The following is a 23,490-nucleotide window of genomic DNA, read 5'->3' as shown; positions in this document are numbered from 1 at the left end:
GCTGCTATGAACATGGGTCTACAAATATCTCTTCAGGATCCTGCTTTCAATTCTGTTGGGTATATGCTGGGCACCGTTTTAAGAGGCATATCAACTGATTGGGTCATGCTTAGAAGGTGGTGAAAGATCAAAAACTGGAGACCTTTAAGGAAAGCATTTGAAGGACTTGGGAGGGTCTTGTTGGGAGAAGAGGGAAGAGGAGGCGTAGCAGCTGTCTGCAATATTGGAAAGGCTGCCTTAAGTTGGGGGAGCAGACTTGGGATGCTGTAAGTGGCAGACTCAGCTTAACAGGTGGAGGTTATAAGGAAGTTGATTTTGACTCAGCAGACAGACAGACAGTTTCCATAAAAGCTATTCCTCAATGTAACAGGCTGCCTGGGAGGTAGTGAGTCCCTACTCTTGAAGGTAATCAAACAGGCTGCTGGGACCACTTGTCAGCAGCAGGAGAGAGGGAGGTTCCTCATCCTGGGTGGGATGTTGAACTTGGTGGTTTCCTAGGAACCTCATCTCTATGAGGCAATGGCAAAGTAAACGGGTAGGGTGGGAATTCAGATCTCTACCCACAAAGACAATCTAGGAGCCAGTTTTGGACAAACATGATGCTGACCCCGCTGATTGGGGATCAGCAGAGCCTGGTGTGCATGGGTGAGAATGGCATGGACTTATCCGCTTTCCTGAACTGACTTGTTGAAACTGTCACACTCATGTTCACCTAATGGCTGCAGCAAATAAATCAAGTATAAATGTTGCAGAGTTGGTCACCTTAGCCCCGGCCTATTACCTTCATCTCTCCCTTGCTCCTCTGCAGACCGTCTGAGGCCAGCAGCATTGGCTCCCTCTGGAAGCTGGAGAGAAAGGCAAATTTTCTGGCCCTCATCCCAGACCATCCTATCGGAATCTGCAATTTCACAAGATCCCCAGGTGATTCATATGCACGCTAAGGTCTCATCCACACTGAAGACAGAAACAGTCTTTGCATTAGATAAGCAGAAGTTATCAGAGGTTCTTTCCACTGACTGGTGGCCATATTGCGTTACTGGGTTGGTTACTCAAATCTACATTTTGGGGGTCCCATCAATCCTGAGCTCCGTGTCGTAATGGGAATTTCTTACATTTATTTTTCCAACTATATATTTATACACCAGCCTAGTCTTTAAAAAAAGATTTCAAGTGACTTTCAGGTAAAATATGTGAACAGATAAATATCAGGACCAGGGAAAAGGGAGCTTGAAGGTAGATCTTAACCAGGGAGGAAAAATAATAAGTGAAGACAGGTCAAGCGCAACTACCTGACTGGAGAACTGGATGATGAGCTTGCCAGTGGAAGAAAACAGTCAGCTGCAAGATTATCTGCAGAGCGCCAACCAGCTGGTTCCTCATTTGGAGCAAAGCTTTCCCTGGTATTTTGTGATGCAAGATACCCACGTTTATGAAGGTGCATGATTATGAAAATATAGAGGGGCTTGGGTCTTATATTTATGTAACTCTGAAAATACAACTGTTTCTCAGAATGAGACACCTGGAGTTGAGGCCTGACACCAAGCACTGCTCTGAGAAAGTGGTGCAGGGGTGGGCAGGAGAGGAAGATAACTTGGTCCCAAGGGTACATCTTTCTGAGAGTTATACTTAATCCAAAAATGATCCCCAACTGTCTAGTGTGGCGGCTTTTTTTGTTTCTTGTTTTTTTTTTTTTAATACTGCTCAGCAACTATTACTGAATCACTGAATAAATTCTCATGTGTGGGAAATGATTACAGATTAAAATCCTAGCAATTTAATTGTTCTTGTTCAAAAAACATTTCACAAATCGCCCTGCCCAAAGATTGACCCAGTGTAAGTTCTAACAATACAGTCTGAGATCTCTGATCTTCTAGTTTACATGGTTGTAATTACCTAGGTCAGTAACAGAGTGAATTTCTTTCTTTCTTTTTTTTTCAATTGAGTTCTCCTCTTGTGTAAACTTATTGATTTTGATGAACTCAGTAAACTTTTTCTGGGGAGTAAAACTAATGAGATATAAGTAACTTAATTGTGAGAGAGGGTACTTATAAAAAGCTTTTTTAGATAAGTACTGAAATAAGCCATTTAACTTTCTCAAAAACGTGAGTTTTATGAGAAAAAAATGGCATTTTGGCTAATCTTCAATCAAAAGATACTAGACTTCATTTTTTTTTAATCTTGATTTTTTCCAGACCTCCACTCCACAGATAATAGTAATAAGGTTATAAGCTTAGAGCCAGGGAGTTTAAATTTACTTCTCAAGCTTTCTTCATCTAGCCTTTCCTGCTTTCAAAATTGCATTAATACTTCACCTGGCACAAACCCAACATTATATATTATGTCCAGTTCTGTTTTATTTTAATCCTCTTCATATTAGCTCACAGTTAAAGCAGCTCTCTAGTGGTAGCAACATGAGAATAAACTGGACATCAAAATTACATGAATAACACCTAGCATAAGGTGGTCATATAAACAGTACAGTATATTCTTAAGCAGACATTTGATATATATTCATTAAAATACTCTGTAGACCCATTTCATAAAGGCATTGCATAAGAAAAGTGCTCAATTAGCTCTAAGATAGTTTTTTTTTTTTTAATTACAAATTAATCTATGACTGGTGAATTGCAGAAAATCGCCCCAACAGTTTGCCACCTCCTTCTGCCCCAGCCCCACGTCTGTACTGGCCTCATGACTTGCTGTGGCCACGAATCAGTGCAGAAATGACAGTGCACCAGCTCAGGGCACAGGCCCAGAGAACTTGCTTCCCTTTCGCTTCAAGACTCTGCCATGGGGATTCCCTAGTGGTCCAGTGGCTGAGACTCTGCACTCCCAATGCAGGGGGCCCGGGTTCGATCCCTGGTCATGGAACTAGATCCCACATGCCGCAACGAAGGATCCTGCGTGCTGCAACCAAGATCAAAGCTCCCACGTGCCACAACTAAGACAGGGTACAGCCAAATAAATAAATATTAAAAAACACACACACACACACACAAACTCTGCTACAGTCATGGGGCAAGCTGCGTTAACTGGCAGGAGGGTGAGAGATTATGGGCAGGAGAACTGAGTGATCCCAGACCAGATTTTTCTTGACCAGTCTCATCTGACCCACCAGTTGACTCCAGACAAACCAGGAAGCCCAGCCGACATCAGGAAGCCCAACCTCCCAGGTGACTCACAGACTTGTGAGAAATAACTGCTCCGTTTTAAGTCAATAGGTTTTGGAGCTGGTTTGTTGTACAGCACTATTGTAGCCGTAGATAACAGTATGGTTTCCATGGGTGAAATTTTTGAATAGTTTTCATTCAGTTTATTTAAATGAAATTCCCCCAGACAAACCACTCACTTCTTACATCCACCACACCCATCCTCTTGCAACTGCCAATCTGTTCTCTATATCTAACAGCTTTTTTAAGTTTCCCCATATAAGAGAGGTCATATGGTATGTCTTTGACGTATTTTACTTAATACCCTCGACATCCACCCATATTGCTGCACATGGCAAGATTTGTTCTTTTTATGGCTGAATAATACTCCAGTTAACATATATATCACAATTTCTTTAGCCTTTCATCTACCCATGGCATGTAGGTTGTTTTCATATCTTAGTTGTTATTAAGTAATGCTGCAATGATCCTGGGATGGGGGAAGTGCAAACGTCTTTTTAAAATATTGTTTTTGTTTTCTTTGGATAAATACCCAGAAGTGGAATTGTTGGATCATATGGTTTCATTGCAATCCCAAAGAAAGGTAATGCCAAAGAATGATCAAACGGTCACACAAGTACATTCATTTCACATGGTAGCAAGGTAATACTCAAAATCCTTCAAGCCAGGCTTCAACAGTACATAAACTGAGAGCATACAGACATAAAAGCTGGGTTTAGAAAAGGCAGAGGAACCAGAGATCAAATTGCCAATATGCCCTGGATCATAGAAAAAGCGAGGGAATTCCAGAAAAGCATCTACTTCTGCTTCATTGACTATGCTAAACCTTTGTGTGGATCACAACAAGCTGGGAAAATTCTGAAAGAGATGGGAATACCAGACCACCTTACCTGCCTCCTGAGAAATCTGATGCAGGTCAAGAAGCAACAGTTAGAACCAGACATGGGACAACACACTGGTCCCATACTGGGAAAGGAGTACGTCAAGGCTGTATATTGTCACCCTGCTTATTTAACTTATCTGTAGAGTACATCATGAGAAATGTCAGGCTGGATGAAGCACAAGCTGGAATCAAGATTGCTGGGAGAAATATCAATAACCTCAGATATGCAGATGACACCACCTTTGTGGCAGAAAATAAAGAGGAACTGAAGAGCCTCTTGATGAAAGTGAAAGAAGAGAGTGAAAAAGCTGGCTTAAAACTCAACATTCAAAAAACTAAGATCATGGCATCTGGTCCTATCACTTCATGGCAAATAGATGGGGAAAAGTGGAAGCAGTGACAGAGTTTTTTTGTTGGGCTCCAAAATCACTGTGGATGGTGACTGCAGCCATGAAATTAAAAGATGATTGATCTTTGGAAGAAAAGATGACAAACCTAGGCAGTGTATTAAAAAGCAGAGATAGCACTTTGCCAACAAAGGTCCATATAGTCAAAGCTATGGTTATCTTCATAGTCAGAAATGGATGTGAGAGCTGGACCATAAAGAAGACTGAGTGCCAAAAACTGATGCTTTCAAATTGTGGTGCTGGAGAAGACTCTTGAGAGTCCCTTGGACTGCAAGAACAAACCAGTCAATCCTAAAGGAAATCATCACCAAATATTCATTGGAAGGACTGATGCTGAAGCTGAAGCTCCAATATTTTGGCCACCTGATGTGAAGAGCTGACTCACTGGAAAAGATCCTGATGCTGGGAAAGATTGAAGGCAGGAGGAGAAGGGGGTGACAGAGGATGAGATAGTTGGCTGGCATCATCAATTCAATGGACATGAGTTGAGCAAAGTCTGGGAGATAATGAAGAATAGGAAGCCTGGTGTGCTGCAGTCCATGGGGTCACAAAGAGCTGGACATGAGTTAGCAACTGAACAACAACAATGGTAGTTGCATTTTTAGTTTTTTGAGGAACCTCCATACTGTTCTGCATAGTGGCTGCACCAATTTACATTCCCACCAACATCGCACAATTGTTCCTTTTTCCACATCCTTGCTGACTCTTGTTATTTCTTTTTGATGTCTCTTTGATGAATAGTCATTCTGACAAGTGTGAGTTGACACCTCTTTGTGGTTTTGATTTGCGTTTCCCTGATGACTAGTGATGTTGAGCACCTTTTTGTGTACCTGTTGGCCATCTGTGTGTCTTCTATGGAAAAATGTCTATTCAGAGCTTTAGACCATTTTTTAATTGGATTTTTTTTTTTTTTGGTGATTGAGTTCTTTTGGATATTAGCCTATTATCAAATATGTGATTTGCAATTATTTTCTCCCATTCAGCTGATTGCTCTTTCATTTTGTTGATTGTTTCCTTTGCTGTGCAGAAGCTTTTTAGTTTGATGTAGTCTTACTTGTTTATTTTTGCTTTTGTTGCCATGGGTGAAATTTTAAAGAAAACAGAACCACAAAAATTACTTGTAAGCATGCAATGAGTAGTAATTACCACTAGTAAACTTCTGTGAGTTAAGCATAGCCTGGGCTAACCAACCTTACTCAGTGGCCTCCACTTCAGAAAGGAAGCTGAAATGTGAGCTCAGGTGGCATTTTTATACAAATAACCTTGCGTCTGCTCAAGTTATCTTAAAAATATGTTATTTGCAGGATCCCCTAAAAAAGTCAAGATAGAGGCTCTTGTAAACATCCTTTGCTTAGCCTTGTCATCGATTTGAACTATGTCCTTCATTCCTTCTTTAATAAATATTAACTGTAACCCACAGCATGGAGAATTCTGGCAGCTAATAGGCTAATTTCTGTTCCAAAGAGGGGTAAGATGTTATATTTTCCAATAGTCAGTTTGGATGAGCTCCCAAAACTGTATATGCCAGCTGTACTTGTTATTGTAGTTACATCATTTAATTCACTATCACATAAACCAATGAAATATGAGTGCTGGAGGAAACATGTTGCTTCTATGCAAATTAAATTGAATATAGCTTGATGAGAGTAAGTGTGAATTGCTAAAAATAAATTCTTAGTGAGTGAATATGAGCAAGACAGCTTTAAAACAGAGTGGGAATCCTCAAACATCTTGTGAAAAGGCAGATCCTTATTATCAGTCTGGGGCAAGCCTGGGAGTCTGTATTTCTCATGAGCTCCCAGGTAAGGCCAGTGCAGCTGGTCCCAGAATGCACTTGGAGGAGGGATGCTCTCAAGGCCATCGGCACTGGTGCAGAGGCCGGGATGTCCCTTGGCAAGAAGCAGCGGTCGCAAATGGTCCTTTAATCATGTTATCCAAACAATATAATTTGCCTTTCATTTTGTCAATGAAGAATTTGAAGAGGGAACAAAAAGGGAAACTGTATTAAAAGGATGAGAGCAAAGAAGGATGCCAAGGCCATGCATTCTTCGTGAGATAAAGGAGGAAGCCCCAAGGGGAAGGAGTTGGGACCATCTGAGTAAGAAAACCCACTGCTTGTGTCTGAATGTGATCTCCTCTGGGAAGTAAATGGAATATAGTCACTTGGTCACCAACTGCAGGAACATGTGATGGGATCTAGAATGCTCATTGGTTACCACCATCAGGAAGAGGGAGGGTGTGGTTATGGGGGAAGCCGCACTAGGGCAGAGAGTTTCAAAACTTCTATTCACACCATTCATGCCATAAGTGTTACTATTCCCTGCACATGGTCGTCTGATCACCACCATCATACTCAAGATCCGGATATTCCCCCGCCCCGTCGTGGCTGCTCCTTTGGGCTCAACCCCCTCTCCCCAGCCCTGTGGCTTTGCCTGTTCTAGAATGCCATATGGATGGAGCCACACAGCATGCAGCCTGAGTCTGGTTCTTTCACTTCACATAATGCATTTGGGATTCTCCGTGTTGGTTGGTGTGTCAACGGCTCAGTCCTTTTTCATTGCCTGGTGATGGTTCGTTGCTGGGATGTACCGCAGCATGTTTATCCATCCCCAGCTGGGAGACCTTTGAGTTGTTTGGGCTCCTCATGATTACGAGTAGCTGCTATAAATATCTGAGTGCAATTTTTTGTGAGAACATAAGGCACCATTTCCGGAGAAGGCAATGGCACCCCACTCCAGTACTCTTGCCTGGAAATTCCCATGGACAGAGGAGCCTGGTAGGCTGCAGTCCATGGGGTCGCTAAGAGTCGGACACGACTGAGTGACTTCACTTTCACTTTTCACTTTCATGCATTGGAGAAGGAAATGGCAACCCACTCCAGTGTTCTTGCCTGGACAATCCCAGGGACGGGGGACCCTGCTAGGCTACCACCTATGGGGTCACACAGAGTCGGACACGACTGAAGTGACTTAGCATAGCATAGCATAAGGCACCATTTCTCTTAGGTAAATGAATACCTAAGACTGAGATTGCTGGGTTCCCATGGTAAGGGTATGTTTGTAAAAAACCTGCAAATGAACCACTGAAGAGAAACTGCGGTCAGAGGCTCTGCAAAAGTCAGGGAGGCTGGGGTTACCTCCCCCAGCCACTGTCAGCTTCTAGACCCATCTGCTGAAGCTCTGTGCCTCCTCTCTGAGGGAGGCTTGGAGCCCACCTTTCTCACCAGCAAATGTGCAACCTCCCAAACACCACCCTCCGGGGTCAGGCTTTGTTGCCAGATAATGTGACTTTGTAAAGAAGTCTCCTCCCTCCTCCCTTCTCCTCCCCCCAAAAAGGAGGCTAAGAAAGGCTCTCAGATCAATCCTCAGCAGATACGCAGAGTCACAAAGCTCCAGCAAATCCTTTATTCTCCCTTTGGAGCAGCTGCTGCAGCACCCCGCCCTGCAGAGCTGGCCCCCAGTGGAAACCTGAAAACTATTCATATCATTTAATCCTGTTGAAAATCCTCTCTGCTCTTTCACTGAGGTGCGGTTGGCCGAGGTAAACCTGGGCTTAATTCATATGTTGGAAGGGAGATGAAAGGTGTCATCACATGATCTGACATCCTATCCAGGAGGCTGACTCTTCCCTAATGTGGAAGAGTCACAACCCCTGACTGAGAGGAGCTAAAGTCAAGTCTTCAAGGAACAGTCCCATTTGGACTTTGTTTTACTGTGCACTCACTTTAGAAGACAGCAAAACTGCAGAAGCAAAGTAGGCGGTGTGAGGGGATTTGAGGAGCCCTTCACTATGGCTCATTCATGTTAAGAATCTACCAGATTTTTTACACTTCATACCAGACATGGGGAAAAAAGACTCTTAAGACCATTTTTACCCTATTGCCAGTCATAGCCATGAGGCTTGGGTTTCTCCTCTGGCACCAAAAAGTGTGAGATCTTAGAACCAAGTTCTTTAATGTTAAGAAACTGATCCTAAGATACTGATATATCCAGAATGATCATCAAACCTACTCTTTTTTCTTCTAGAACTCATTGATACTTACCAGTACCAACAGGCCCCCAGACCTTCTCTGTTCTTTCCAGGCTGGGAAAAGACTTCTTATGAGTTCCATGGGTCATACAGTTAGAGAGAAAGCAAAAGAACATAAGAAACTGGATGCATAATTTCACAGAATACATTCTTTCTGGCTTGCTTTGAGACCCAAGTAGGATTTGGAGAATAAGTGGTCCCAGGTGGGCTAGTTTAGGGTGACTTCCTTATGAGGAAAACTATTATAAGGCCCCCATGAAAATGCCAGTCTCCTGGCAGATGACATTTAAATGCCTTCCACTGGGTGAGGGATGGCCCAGGAAGCACGCTGGAGAAACACAGATGGAAGGACCATCCTGGAGAGTTTGTCATCCTACGGTCCTTGAAATGTGAGGACAGCAGCAGGCAGATGAAACCTGTGATCAGTGTTCCCCATCTCTGTTACCTGTTGGGGTCACCTGGGGAACTTTGAAGAGTATAGAGGCCTGGGTCCCACCCCCAGAGACCTTAGTTTAATGGGTCAGGGTTGCAGGCTGGGCACTGAGACTCTTTAAATCTTCCAGTGTGTAGCCATGGTTGAAACATGCCTCTGGACAAACTACGTCCCAAGTGGGCAGATAAATGCATGACATAACCAGAGCCTTCTCTCCCCTGGAGGGCCCATCAGGTGTGTGTCTCATGGTGCTATGGGCCAGGGAAGTTAGGTGAGAGGAAGCTGTAGGGTATGTAACAATTGGGATCTGCAGTGGTCATGAGAGAGAAACTGGGAAAATGCCACATTAGCATTTGTCAAATGGGGAATGGGACTGGGTGCCAGAGAACTAGGAAAGCGTGGAACAGCCCTGAGTACAGTGTGTTTCTTCTGGATCATGCTTGCTTTGTGATCAAAGTTCAGACTATTTTCATATGTGTTTTCTCATGCCTCTAGAGGCAATAAAGCATAAGGAATAAAAGATAGTCTTGGGTTAGAACCCCAGCTATGCTTTGATTAGTGCTGCCATTTGGGCAAGTGAACCCCTCTAAGCCTCAGTTTTCCTATCTGTAGAATGGAAATAATAGTACTTTCCTCATAGGGTGGTTGGGAAACTGAAATAATTATGTAAAATAGTTAGCTGGATGCTTGGCATGTGGAAAACTTCTCATGTGTTTTAGCTTCATTTACAGTTATCATCATGCACAGGGTGTGGGGTGGAGACCAAAGTCCATGGGTGAAGATTTTCTGACTGAGAATGGGAACTAAAAAATATTAAAAACTCCAGAAGCTAAGACTGATGGAGCTCTTCAAGAGAGACAACCTGGGGCTTCCCTGGTGGTCCAGTGGTTAAGAATTTGCCTAACAATGCAGAGGACACGGGGTCCGATCCCTGGTCCAGGAAGCTCCCACCTGCCTCAGAGCAGCTAACCTCTGGAGCCCCCGAGCTTCAGCTGCTGAAGTCCCGTGCCGGGCCTGCGCTCTGCAAAAAGAGAAGCTGCCACGGCCGGCAGCCCTCACCCTGCGGGGAAGGGGGACCCCGCTCCCGGCCACGGAGGAGGGAAACGAAAATAAATACACACTTTTTTAAAAAGAAAGACACCCTGACGGCTGGCTTTGAGCTCTGAGCAGCTTCTTCTCTCTGAGGAAGTCTGTGTTGGTCGCACTTTCACAGAAGAGGCTAGAATGTAACCAGGGCTAGAGGCTGGGGGTGATGAAGTAATTGTGCCATGAAGAACTTGTCGGGTCGGTTTGAGTTGAAAGTGGAGCGTCTAGAGGAACAGTAACACTGGCCTGTGGACGGAGCTTGACTCTATAGGCTGCGCAGCAGAGTGGGTGCGGGGCTCGGCCCGTCAGCGAAAGGGGGTGCGTCCTGGGCCCGAGTGAGCGCACCCAGGGGAGGAGGGCGGGGGGAGACACTGGGTGTGCTACGGTCGTTGGGAGGCGTGTGTGTGTGTGAGCATGTTAGTGAGAGTGTGTGTGGGTGATGAGTGTGTGTATATGAGTGTGTGTGTGACTGAGTATGTGTGTATGTGAGTGTGTGTGTGACTGTGAGTGTATGTGTGAGTGTGTGTATGAATGTGAGTATGCGTGAGTGTGTGTGTGAATATGCATGAGTGTGTGTATGAGTGTGTGTGACTGTGAGAGTGTGTGTGTGACAGTTTGTGTGTATGTGAGTGTACGTGTGTGTGTGAGTGAGAGTGTGTGTGTGTGTGTATGAGTGTATGTGTGTATGTGAGTGTGTGTGTGACTGTGAGTGTATGTGTGAGTGTGTGTATGAATGTGAGTATGCGTGTGTGTGTGAATATGCATGAGTGTGTGTGTATGAGTGTGTGTGACTGTGTGAGAGTGTGTGTGTGACAGTTTGTGTGTGAGTATGTGAGTGTACGTGTGAGTGTGTGTGAGTATGTGTGTATGAGTGTGTGTGTGTCAAGAGAGGCCCAACTTGAGGCCAGTGAAGAGCCCACTCTCACGTGAGAGGGCTTGTTGAGGTTTCTGGCCTTGAACCTGCACTTCTTTTGTGTGGCCACCGGAAATGTGAGAAGGCTGGCAGGAAGGGTCTCAAGTTCACTAGAGATGGAATTGAACACCTCCCTGTTGGATGGACACGGCTGCAGCCACTTCACACACGCTGCTGGGTGGGTGAAGTTCCTCATCTTAAGGAGCTGTGGCTGACTCTGAAGCCCCTTTTCATGGCAGGGGCGTGGATGCTCCCAGTCCCCTCTGGGAGGCTCTGCTCCCTGGCCCCTGCTGAGCCCTTACTGCATTTATAAAGTCCTGCAGGGCTGACCTGTCAGCTGCCAAGCAGCTCCCTAAGATCTCCCAAGTGGGGTACTTCTCACAGTCCAATGTACAGAAGAATTGCTTTGAAAAAGTGTTAAATAGGGACTTCCCTGGTTGCCCAGTGGTTAAGACTTTGTGCTTCCAGGGACCTGGGTTCCATCTCTGGTCAGGGAACTGGATCCTGTGCATTGCAACTAAGACCCATTGCAGCCAATAAATAAATAAAATTGTTAAACAGATTAATTCCTCTCACCCACAGCAATGCAGATGTAACACAGCAGGGGTGGGGCCTGAGAAGCTGCTTTTTAACAAGCTTCTAGATGCTCCTGCTGCTGGAGAAGGCGATGGCACCCCACTCCAGTACTCTCGCCTGGAGAATCCCATGGATGGAGGAGCCTGGTAGGCTGCAGTCCACGGGGTCGCTAAGAGTCGGACACGACTGAGCGACTTCACTTTCACTTTTCACTTTCATGCATTGGAGAAGGAAATGGCAACCCACCCCAGTATTCTTGCTTGGAGAATCCCAGGGATGGCGGAGCCTGGTGGGCTGCCGTCTATGGGGTCACACAGAGTCAGACACGACTGACACGACTTAGCAGCAGCAGCAGCAGATGCTCCTGCTGCTGGGCCAAGGTCTACATTTTGCACAGCCTGCCCCAGCCCCTCTGGAAGTTTTGAGTATGTGCCTTTGCTTACCGGCTGGGGTCGGGGTGGAGGGGGCAAGTGGATATTAGTCAGTTCTCCAGGTGCTGTGGGTTGGGATTTTGGCCTCATGTAGGGCTTCTCGGGGCAAGCTTATTAATAGAACTCAAATGTTGACCCTTTTAGAGGAGAATTTTCATAAACCAGAGTCTGGATGTCAAGTTCTTCCAAGAAGAGCTGCCATTTCTTACTGGGTCCCGTTTTGGCACATGAGACATGAAGGATAAGATGAGGATGAGACATTTTGTAAATCTAGAATCTGTATGCCAACAATGCTTTGGTGTAATATACTTTTTTTTTTTTTTTTACACTGGGGGATGCTGAGAAGAAGGCAGGCTTCTCCTCTTAATGAGCGTCTAGACAATTTTGTCCACTCTGCTGAGTTTCCTTTGCAGTTTGAATCTCAAAACCAAAATTTTCCACAGGGGATCCTTTTGTTTCTTCTGGATCTGCCAGAATGAAATCCTCAATTCGGTTTGACCCCACCCCACTTTCTTTCTGGACCTCACAAATAACACTTAAAATGTGAACAGAATCTCTTTTTTGAAGGAGCAAAGTCTAATCTCAATGTTCTGTTAAAAGAAAGACATCTGGATTGACAGTCCTGGTTTTTTCAAACACGTGGACTTCTGAGCTTCGGTAACTGAAGGAGGGTGTAAGTTTCTGCTGCCTCTCAGAGCCTCAAAGGTTCCCCTATGATGGCCGAGCTGAGAAATCAGAACAGTCCAGAGTTTGGTGTAAACAAGTCCTCTTAATTCCTATTTGGGGTTTGTCACTGCCTGAATAGCTGAGCAGTCTCTATGTGGAGTCATTTTACTTAACCATTCTTGTTTTGTAGACTCACCACCCATCCCAAGGTGGCCCTAAATAGAGTGAGGCCCCATGTCTCCACGAAAGGAGGTGATTCTTAGGCAACAACTGGAGTTTATTTTGATCTCTATCTTTTGAAGCCAGAAACTGTTCATGTGTAACTTTAAAGAAAACTGTGATTTTTTTTTTTTTTTCCTAGAGCAAAGCTGTAATTTGAAGTCAGGATTCTATTAAAAACAGACAAATAATTCCCATTCCTTCCTGGTCCTGCCTATTGTTTTCTTAAGTTTGTTTGGATTCTCAGATTGAATCCTGCTGGCTAACCTTCCAAAGAGAGGGTCCCGGCTGCTGCCATCCAGCGAGGTGACTGTCTCCTAAGCTCTTTGGGGAACACATCCTGTTTCCCCATCAAAGAGGCATTTGGAGGATGTGGGAGACTGTCTCTTGTCTTCCCTGTTCAGGCAGCCTTTATTTCCTCCCCGTGTTTTGTCTATAGACTGCTTCAGTCTTCCGAAGAACTGTCCCTAGGAAGCAATGTTGGTCGAGAGCCAATCTCGTTTATAGGTCATAAGCAGTAAACCATGGGATTGGTTGAAGGAACCCATGTCCTGCCCCTAACAAGTGGTCCCCCTCCACCATCCTGCACACACGCACATCAGAGACAAAGATCTGATACACGGTACCTCTAGATGCCTTCACTGATGATGCTCTAAGTGTGCCACATCCTTCCACGCCATGGAGGGCATCCCTAATCCTGTGACTGTGGCTCCTTTTTCTCAGGGGGGCCTAAGGTGACCAAGATTTTTCATGTAGCCAGTGTTCACTAATCAGAGCCTGGGTGTGAGTTGCAGCCTAGCAGCCATACATGAGTCAGGTGTTGACTTTTCTTTTGAAAGGAAATTATTCTGGAGACCGTGACACAGAGATATCATCACTTTTCTGTGACTTTGACTTTTTCTTTTCCTGGGTCCACACGGCCATGCTGGCCTACATCAGGAGAGCAATGCCACCCTGCCCTGGATTTTCTTGCTCTGAGAATGGTGTAGGTTCTTACCGGGGCTTGCCGAGAAAATTCCTAGTTGAGCAATAATAAGAGAGGAAACTTTTTTCCCCTCAATCTAAACCTGAAAGGTCCACTACTGATTAAGTATATCTGGTCAAGAATCACTTCTCTTAAGCTCTAAACTGAAACCTCTAAACCCTGAATATTCTTTCCCAGAATATTCCAGAGACAACCGGGCAAGCTGTATGATTTCCAAGTTGCTTTTTCCTTAGGGAGAATGAGTGATGTTTGAGCTGGGCAGACATGGAGCTCTGCGCATCCTGATAAAGATAGGGACTTTAGGCTAGCAGAAAAAAAAAATCCAAATAAACAGATTTTCAAACAAACCAGCTTTCCTTTTGGTAGCTGAAAAGGAAACCCCACATCCAGGAGGAATGCAGATCAAAGCAGAGTCTACAAGCGATGCAGAAACACATAAAATAACAAACAAGCCTGGTGGGAAGAGGGACCTTTTTGTAAAAGAATAGGCCTCTTCAAATTACACTGAAATTGAATGCAAGATTGCAGGCAAAGATACATGAATTGGGAATACAAAGCTATAGTTTCTTTCCCCCTTTTTTGGAGCCGAGGGTATACTTTTGATAGGTCAGATTGAAAGCCACTAAAAGCAACGGACAAAAGATAGCCCCTTGTTGGAAACCTTGCCGAGCCTACCTTTTGCTTTGCCTTGGTCTCCCTCTTTCTTGGTATAAAGTGGACAGAATAATGAATCTGTTCTGGTTGTAAAAGTGGAACCCGAATCGTAGTGGTCTCTGAGCATTCCATGTCAAAAATTGGGCCTTTTCACTCTGGCAAACCTAGTTCTAGTTAAAAGTTTTCCCAGGTGAGTTGCAGATTTTAAATTGTTGACCTGATGACATCCTCATTCAGAGGCTATCCTTTTCCCTGGCGTTAAAATTTATTTGGGTCAAAGTCTCAATTGGATCATAGGTGGCAAGCTGCAAAACCAGTCTTAGGACACTTGATCTTTGGGAATTAAGCTCCTTTAAAATCCTATCTGTGTTCTGATAGTGAGGTGCTGAGTGGCTACCGAAGACACAGACTTCTATTGGTTGCTATCACTCACAATTTAAATGTCGAAGTAACTGTCAGTGTTAAGCATCTGCTTTTTGAGAACCATTGGAATAAGTGCTTGTGCTATCTATGTAGCTCAGTGGGTAAAGAATCTGCCTGCAGTGCAGGAGACCCAGGTTTGATCCCTGGGTCAGGAAGATCCCCAGGAGAAGGCAATGGCAACCCACTCCAGTATTCTTGCCTGGAGAATTCCGTGGACAGCGGAGCTGGTGGGCTGTAGTCCATGGGGTTGCAAAGAGTTGGGCACGACTGAGCGACTAACACTTACTATGTACTAAGTCACTTCAGTCATGTCCAACTCTTTGTGACCCCATGGACTGTAACCTGTCAGGCTCCTCTGTCCATGGAATTCTCCAGGCAAGAATACTGGAGTGGGTTGCTATTTCCTTCTCCAGGGGATCTTTCTGACCTGGGGAGCGAAACTCTGTTTCTTATATCTCCTGCATTGGCAGGTAGGTTCTTTACCACTAGCATCACCTGGAAAGTCCTGGAATAAATGGTTGGTGGAGTTTGAATCCTCTTTAAAGGACCTTGGGGTGTTAACTGTATGTTTAGTTGAGCTTTTAGCTCATTTCCTACCTCCGTTTGGAAAGGGGAACGAAGCAGTATTAGCTTTACCTGGGAGCATTGCCTGAGGTCTATTCCTCAGAGTGGAATTTTGAGTCAAAGAAGGCAATGGCAACCCACTCCAGTATCCTTGCCTGGAAAATCTCACGGACAGAGGAGCCTGGTAGGCTGCAGTCCATGGGGTCGCTAATTGTCAGACATAACTGAGCAACTTCACTTTGACTTTTCACTTTCATGCATTGGAGAAGGCAATGGCAACCCACTCCAGTACTCTTGCCTGGAGAATCCCATGGATGCAGGAGCCTGGTGGACTGCCGTCTATGGGGTCACACAGAGTCGGACACGACTGAAGCGACTTAGCAGCAGCAGCATGTTTATAGTGTCTTCCAACATATTGGCTGGTGCCAAGTTGTTCTCCAGGGTGGTTGCCTCCATTTCAACCCTGCCACTGTGTAATAATAATTCTGTGTCCTATTGTTTCATACTTTCCCTAACACTGATATCATACTTATTCTTTTTTTTTTTAACCAAATTTTGATGACTGGAAAACAGTACTTTGTTTCAATTTGCGCTTTCCTACTTGTGAAACTGATTCCCTTTCTAGATGGGAATTTCCTCTTCAGTAAACACATCTTTTGCCCATTTTCTCCCCTTTTGAGTTGTTGGTCTTTCTCTTGCCTGTTTGTGGGAGTGAGGTCCCTCTTCCAGACAGTGACTATTTACCATGCATGACAAGCAGGGCAGTATGTGGCTTGAGTTTATTTCTTTTAATGGTGTCTTTTAAATATATATAATTCTGTTTATTTGTTTTGTTTTGGGCTGTGCTGGGTTTTCGTTGCTGTGTGGGCTCTTCTCTGGTTGCAGCGAGCAGGCTGCTCTCTGGCTGGCGTGTGAGGGTTCCTTGCGGTGGCTTCTCTTGTTGGGCAGCACAGGCTCTAGGGCACGCAGGCATCCGTATTTGCAGCGGTGGGCTCGGTCAGCTGTGGTTCCGAGGCTCAGAGCGCAGGCTTAGTAGTTGTGGTACCCAGGCTGTGTTGTTCCACAGCATGTGGAATCTTCCCAGACCAGAGACTGAACTCATGTCTCCTATGTTGGCAGGCAGAGTCTTTGCCACTGAACCAACAGGGAAGCCTTGGTGTCTTTTAATAAACAGAAATGTTAACTTTTAATGTTGTTGAATTTATTCATCTCTATTTTTGTGATTTGTGGGGTTTGGGTTTTTTTTTTGGTATATTGTTGAGAACTTTACCCTCAGATCATAACAGATTCTCCTGTGTTGTCCCCATTAGGCCTTTAGACACCTGAACAGACTTTTGTGTGAGGCATAGAGCAGGGACCTAGCTTCGTGTGTAATGAGCTGTCCCACCTGCAACATAAATACGTAGTCCACTGTTTGCTCGATAACCTATGGTTCCTCATCTGTTACCTGTCACCTTTTCATGTATGAATGGGACTGTTTCAAGAGTCTCTATTCTGTTCTATTTATATTTATCTTTGTGCCAATACTATACTATATTCACCACCATCACTGTACTTATTGCTACAAATATTGAATATTTGGAAAATGAGTTTCTCCCTCCATTCATCCTCATTCTCTTTAAAAACTGACCTGGCTGTAATTGGGCTTTTGCGCCTATGTGTGGATTTTATAATCTGATTATTAAGGTTCATAAAAAAACATATAGACATTTTTACTGAAATTACATTAAAATTATATTTTAATTTGCTGATTAACATTTTATGATTTTGGCTTTCCATCGATGAACATGGTATAATACTTTGAGTATTAAACTTATTTATTAATGACCTTCAATAATTCATTTGTCTATGAAATATTTGCATATTTTTGTTAGTTTCTTAGGTACCTTATATATATTTTTGGCAGTTTCTATTGTTTGCCACCAAGAACTCTGGCATATGCATTCACACTTACGCTCCCAGTTGAAAATGTCTTAGGTGTTCAGTGAAAGTGAAAGTCGCTCAGTTGTGTTTGACTCTTTGCAACCCCAGGGACTATACAGTCCATGGAATTCTCCAGGCCAGAATACTGGAGTGGGTAGCTTTTCCCTCCTCCAGGGGTCTTCCCAACCCAGAAATGGAACTGGGTCTCCTGCAGGAGGCTGTATAATACATGGCTTTTGCCTTTGTATCTCACATTTTCACTAAGGAGCCAGGACACATGGAATGCCAATCATCGTCAGAGCAAGTTGGTGCTGAGTAGTACAGAAGAGGGAAGAGGCTATAGATTAAGTGTTTAGTCAGAGAGGGTCTCATAAAACAAGTGCAGCTGGAAAGTTGAGTTAGATCTTGATAAAGAGATAAGATGTATAAGTTGGAAGAAAGTCTGTGAACATAAATTTAAGCCTATGAACATCAACATGTGTTTAAGCAACAGAAATTTGGGGTTAATGAGAGACAAGGGTGTGGCCAGACTCTTGATGGACTTGAATGCCAGGATAAAGCACTTGAGCTTCATTTTTTCCATAGTGAGGCTTCCGAAGCTGGATGATACGTCAAATTGTAATAGTGTGATTGTTTCCTTTCTACAAAGAGGCATAAGAAGTCGGCTTTCCTTGTGATAAATCTTTTAAATTTATTTTGGTTCAGAGCTGGTGAGAGTGGAGGCACAGCAGTTGCTCTACATGGAATCAGTACCTTAAGGATAGGTTTTAGAGTGGGCATTGATTTCAAACATTAGGAAAAGCTTTTGTTCTAGGAACTGCCAAGGAAGTGTGGCCCAAGTACAGTGAACAACGTATCTTCTTTTTACCTTCATTTTCTTCCTGTAAAAAGCATCTTATTATCAGCATTTCCCAAGGTACTATCTTGGGGTTTCCTGAGAAATGGTCAAAGCTGGGCTAGAGCTTCCTGAGAAACACAAAGGGATCTCCAGCTATCCATGACCCTCACGACATAGTTCTCCTGACTTTCCACGGCCCAACAGGTGATTTATTTCCTTCTCCCTCAAAATGTGTTTTCAATTTTATTGAAAGTTTGCATGTTCTTTCTTCACTGAGCATCATGCCCTCTTTCCTGAAAGAGCCAGAGACCTGTCTCAGCTGCTATGGCAGGGCCGCCTGACAGTGGTGGGGAACTGATAGGACCTGTGCAGTAGGGGCTGGCGTTGGGGCTGCCAGCCGTCAGAGGAGGCCTCCGGGACAGGCCACCTTCTCCTCTTAAAGCCCAGGAGACAGCTCTCTGCAAGAGCCGCAGAGCATGCCTGCTGGGCCTGTGCTAGCACTTGGAAATCCAAGGAGGTATCATTCATCGGGGATGTTGAAGTTCCAGGAAGACAGTAGCAGACAATGCTGCTGTACATTTCATTCTCAGAAGCATCAGGAGGCTCTGAGTCCACAGTACCATTCAGTTCTTTCCCCTCACCTGGAATCTCTGCTCTTTCAGCTGCCCCCTTCCATTCTTCCTTCTCTAGCCTTCATCCCCTACAGTGGGGAAAAGCATTCCTGGCCATTTTGCAATGAAAGGCCAACAAAAATGCACCCTGTTATTTCTGAACACCCCCTCAACTCCTGCCGACACACACGTGTATGTCAATGAGTCACCACCCAGTACTCAGTGTACCGTGAGCATCAGGTTTCTAGGCAATGGGCAGCATGTCCCAAGTGAGATGTATGTCCTGAGACCACATAAGACTCTTTGGAAACAATAGCTCCAAATAAACTTGACAGTAGTTAGGCTGTTATCTCAGCTCTCAGCTCTCCCTGTATACTCTGTAATTCTGGAGCTCAGACCCCGTTAATCCTGGTTTAGCTTTGCCAGCTGCTGCCCATAGTGGGTGCTAGATTGAGACGACAAGGTTGGAGGAGGCAGTCCGAGCTTTCTGTTTGAATGGGCATCACCAGAGTATCCTTTATTCTCTGGCTGCTGATGCTGCTAAGTCACTTCAGTCGTGTCCGACTCTGTGTGACTCCATAGATGGCAGCCCACCAGGCTCCCCCGTGCCTGGGATTCTCCAGGCAAGAACACTGGAGTGGGTTGCCATTTCCTTCTCCAATGCATGAGAGTGAAAAGTGAAAATGAAGTTGCTCAGTCGTGTCCGACTCCTAGAGATCCCATGGACTGCAGCCTACCAGCCTCCTCCATCCATGGGATTTTCCAGGCAAGAGTACTCGAGTGGATTGCCGTTGCCTTCTCCGTTATTCTCTGGCAGTAGGAGTTAATTGGTTTGTGGTTTATTTCCCATTTGCAGCATCAGCTTGCTCGCACCCCCTCAGGCGCTCGGTACCAGTTGCCGGGGTCCCTCCTCAGAAGCCTGGGTCTCTCCCTCTGGAGTGACTGAGTCCTGATCCTTTTCAGTGGCCCCTTCTCAGTCCCACAGGGCCCCTCCTCTCCTCCATCTAAATTTTAATAACTCCAATCTCTTACCTTTGTTTTCCCAGCCCTGGGAGGGCAGCCTGCTTTCTCCAGCTTCTGTCTCCTTGAGACTCTGGCCTTCCGTTTTTGTCTCTTCAGTTATTAGCTGGAACTTTATACCTGGTTAACAATTCCTTCTATTACATTCTCTCTTCAGTCTGGTGTGATTTCTGACTGGACCTGAGCAGACCAGCGGTTCTCAAGTCTTAAAGTGCATCAGAAACGCCTCATGAAAGCACAGATTTCTGGGCCCATTTCTAGAGTTTCCAATCCAATAGTTCTGGATGGGTCCAGGGATTCGCATTTCTAGCAAGTTCTCATGAGATGCTGACCCTCCTGGTCCAGCAGTCACACTTGGAGAACCACGGCACTGGACAAGGCCACCTGCCCCACATAAACCCCATTGGTTAATGAGTTAATGATTTTTTAAAATTTATTTTTCTATTTTTGGCCGTGCTGGCTCTTCATTGCTGTGCATGTGCTTTCTCTAGTTGCTTGAGTGGAGGCTACTCTCTAGTGGTGTGAGGGCATCTCATTGCAGTGGCTTCTCTTGTTGCAGAGCATGGGCTCTAGGCATGTAGGCTTCAGTACTGGGCATGTGGGGTTATTTGTTGTAGCACACAGGCTTGGTTGCTCCATGGCATGTGGAATCTTCCCAGACCAGGGATAGAACCCATGTCCCCTGCATTGGCATGTAGATTCTTAACCACTGGACTACCAAGAAAGCCCCTTAATGATGTTTTAAAAATGAAGTAATATGAGGTCCAGGATGCTGCCACTTGCCAAAATAATAAGAGGGGACCAACATCTCACCAGCTTTCCTGCAGTGTGATGGATCAGAAGGTGTCACTCCAGAACGATGTGTGAGACATACTTCTGGCACTTTAGAACCCACAGGTCTTGGATGAGGATGGATTCAAGGGGGAATGACATCTCAGTGGTTCTGCACAGTAGTATATTTGAACAAAAAACTCCATATCCTACACCTGGCCAAGCTGAATGGCTTCATCTTTGACTGTTCTTCACACTCTTTACTTAGAGTATACATAGTGATCTTATCTTTTTTTCCCACCCTGCATGTTATGGGATGGCAGTGAGGATCCTAAATCCTCCTCAAAGGAATAGAAACCATGTAATAAGGAGACACTGCTCTTCTGCAATTCTTTAGCACCATGCTTGGCTTGGTTGGCAGTGAGGTGAGGAGACCAGACAAGGGAATTGGAGCATGAAGGTCATCAGAAATCCAGATGAGGGACGAGTCCAGTGAGGGACAAGATGGGAATGCCAAAGCTCACTGAAACCAATTGCTATAACTATGCAACAGATTCCACACAAACGAAGGACTCAAACCAGCAGCAGCAAAAATATTCATTAATAACAATATTTATTTTCTTGTGAATCGGTAATTTGGGCAGGGTTTGGTGGGAATAGCTCACCTCTACTCGATTCAGGATTCTTTGGAGCAGCTTGAAGGCTTGACTGGAGGTCCTGTGATGGTGTCCTATGGTGGATGCTAGTCGTGGGGCGTTAGGTGGGACTGTTGGTGGGAGCGTCAACATCTGACCTTTCAATGGGACCTGGGTTTCCTCACAACCTGGTGGCTAGGTTCCCAAGTGTGAATAGGGAGAGAAGGAGACAGAGAGAGATGGAGAGAGTCGTGAGCACCAGGCAGAAACGGCACCTTTTCCATGACCTAGCAGCCTCGGAATTTCCATCGCACCACTGCTGCCATATTCTATTGATTGGCCAGAGCAGCTCGAGCCTTGGTTCAAGAGAAGGGAATCAGACCCCCGCTTCTCAAACTGAAGAGTGTCAAGGGTCTCAAGAGTACAGAGGACTGGTGGTTTGGGGAAGAAAACAGTCTGCTATCCCATTTATTTTCATCAGAAGCCCTGGCCATCTTTACACAGACAGACCCATTCTTCTCATTCTCTGGGGATTGGAGCAGAGGGAGATACATGACGTGGGAATGGGGCCAATTGGATTCCTCCCTGGCTGAGAGTGTAAGTAACTCAGAGAGTGAGGTGTTGTATACCTGGATCTACTCCTGGAGCTGTGGTGGCCTGTGGACTGGAGAACTGGGGTAGGAAAGAAGGAAAAAAGGAAAGAGGAGATGGAGTCTGTTCCTAGTGGTTCCCCAACTTCTTCAAATTGCCCCACTGGATTTTGCCATCTTGAGGCCCTCTTGTGTGGTAAAAAAAACAATTCCCTCTTTACTGAGCTAGTTTGCATGGATTTCTCTAGTCTGGGTGGATGGCCAGGCAGGGGAAGATGGATTGATTCCTCTCTGTTTTGCACTAGGTTGTCCCTGGATCTGTTTTCCATGGTTCCTGCCCTTTGATTTTATGCTTCTTATCAAGGATGGCCCCACCTACCACGCCCATAATTCCTCAACAGATATTAAAGGCTCAAGCAAATGTCTCATGGAAAGAGGCCAGGGTAAGTAAATGAGCATTTATTTACAAATTAGCTAGGTTTATTTTAAGTTTTATTTACACAAAAGGCCACATGGGGAGATGTTTCATGAACACATTTTATTGATGAAAATAGGTGGAACACTGTCACGGTTTCCATCAGGCTGTTCCCCACGTTCCTGGACCCTCTACTGGCTGACGGTGTCATGCCTCGGCCTCTGTGTGCTTTGATGCCAGCAGTGGGAACTGCTGACCTTCTTCAGAGGACCACCCTTGGGCTACTGGCGCTGCTTTGCCCATCCTGCAAGCAGGGATCCAGAAGTACCTGGGAACTTGTGTCTGCTGGCGCAGCCTGGAGCCGGTAGCTGGCAGTGTGGGTGTGTGGAAGCCCCACTCACTTGCTTCCAGGTGGGACAGAGCATGTGCCATCATTCATGCCACAGGAGCCCACAGAATCAGACTGGGGCTGGGACTGGGTCTAAAATTGCCACTTCCTGGGACTTATTTCTCCTGTCCTGTTTCCCCATCCTTCTCCTGTTTCTCTGGGAGTTCTTCCTGAGTAAAAGAAGAGCTTGATCCATTTAAGCACATGAGACCTTGTCTCAGGTTCTGCTTCTTGAGCACCCGGCCTAAGACATGGAAATTCTCTAAAATGGAATGTGATATCATGGTAAGAGAAAAGTCTTTCAAATGGTAGAATTTGGACTCAAATCCTTGCCTACAGAATTGATCTAATATATACATCCATGGACTCAGTTCACTTTCCTAATTTTGTCTCCAAACCTAAAAATTGGAGGTAATAATCACTACCTTGTGACTACAATCTTGCAAACATACCTATTTTATGTCTATAAATCTGTAATTATATCCTAAACAGTATTTGAAAGCTATAGGTCAACACTGTCCAATAGGCCTTTCTGTAACGATGGAAATGTTCTCTGTACAATTCAATACAATGGTCCCTAGGCATATACGGCTGTTGAGCATTTTAAATGTGGCTCATGTGACCAAGGAACTGAATGCTTCATCTTAATTAGCTTAAATTTAAGTATAAATCGTCACATGTCACTAATGGCTGCCATATTGGACAGTTTGAGATAGATCAGGTGATAGAATTGTAAAGTTAATTTCCTAATATTTAATAATTGTATGGTTGATTGTGTAAGCCTTGATTTTGGAAATACACACCAAAATATTTAAGGGTAAATAAACATCATGTCTGTTTTAACTTATTTTCAAAAAATT

General features: G+C 44.8%; 1 long non-coding RNA gene across 1 annotated transcript; it reads left to right on the top strand.

Annotated features, from left to right (window-relative positions):
- Nucleotides 1-361: 361 nt before the first annotated feature.
- Nucleotides 362-22,262, top strand: LOC147361286 (uncharacterized). Its single transcript, XR_015140016.1, has 3 exons — nt 362-405; nt 809-921; nt 22,133-22,262. It is a non-coding gene; the product is annotated as an uncharacterized LOC147361286 (long non-coding RNA).
- Nucleotides 22,263-23,490: the final 1,228 nt, after the last annotated feature.

This window comes from Bos grunniens, chromosome 13 (assembly GCF_055505025.1).
Source record: "Bos grunniens cultivar Pamir isolate PY7600 chromosome 13, Bosgru_T2T1.0, whole genome shotgun sequence".
NCBI lineage: Eukaryota > Metazoa > Chordata > Mammalia > Artiodactyla > Bovidae > Bos > Bos grunniens.
The sequence above is the reverse complement of the archived record's forward strand: the minus strand, read 5'-3'. Positions and strand labels throughout refer to the sequence as shown.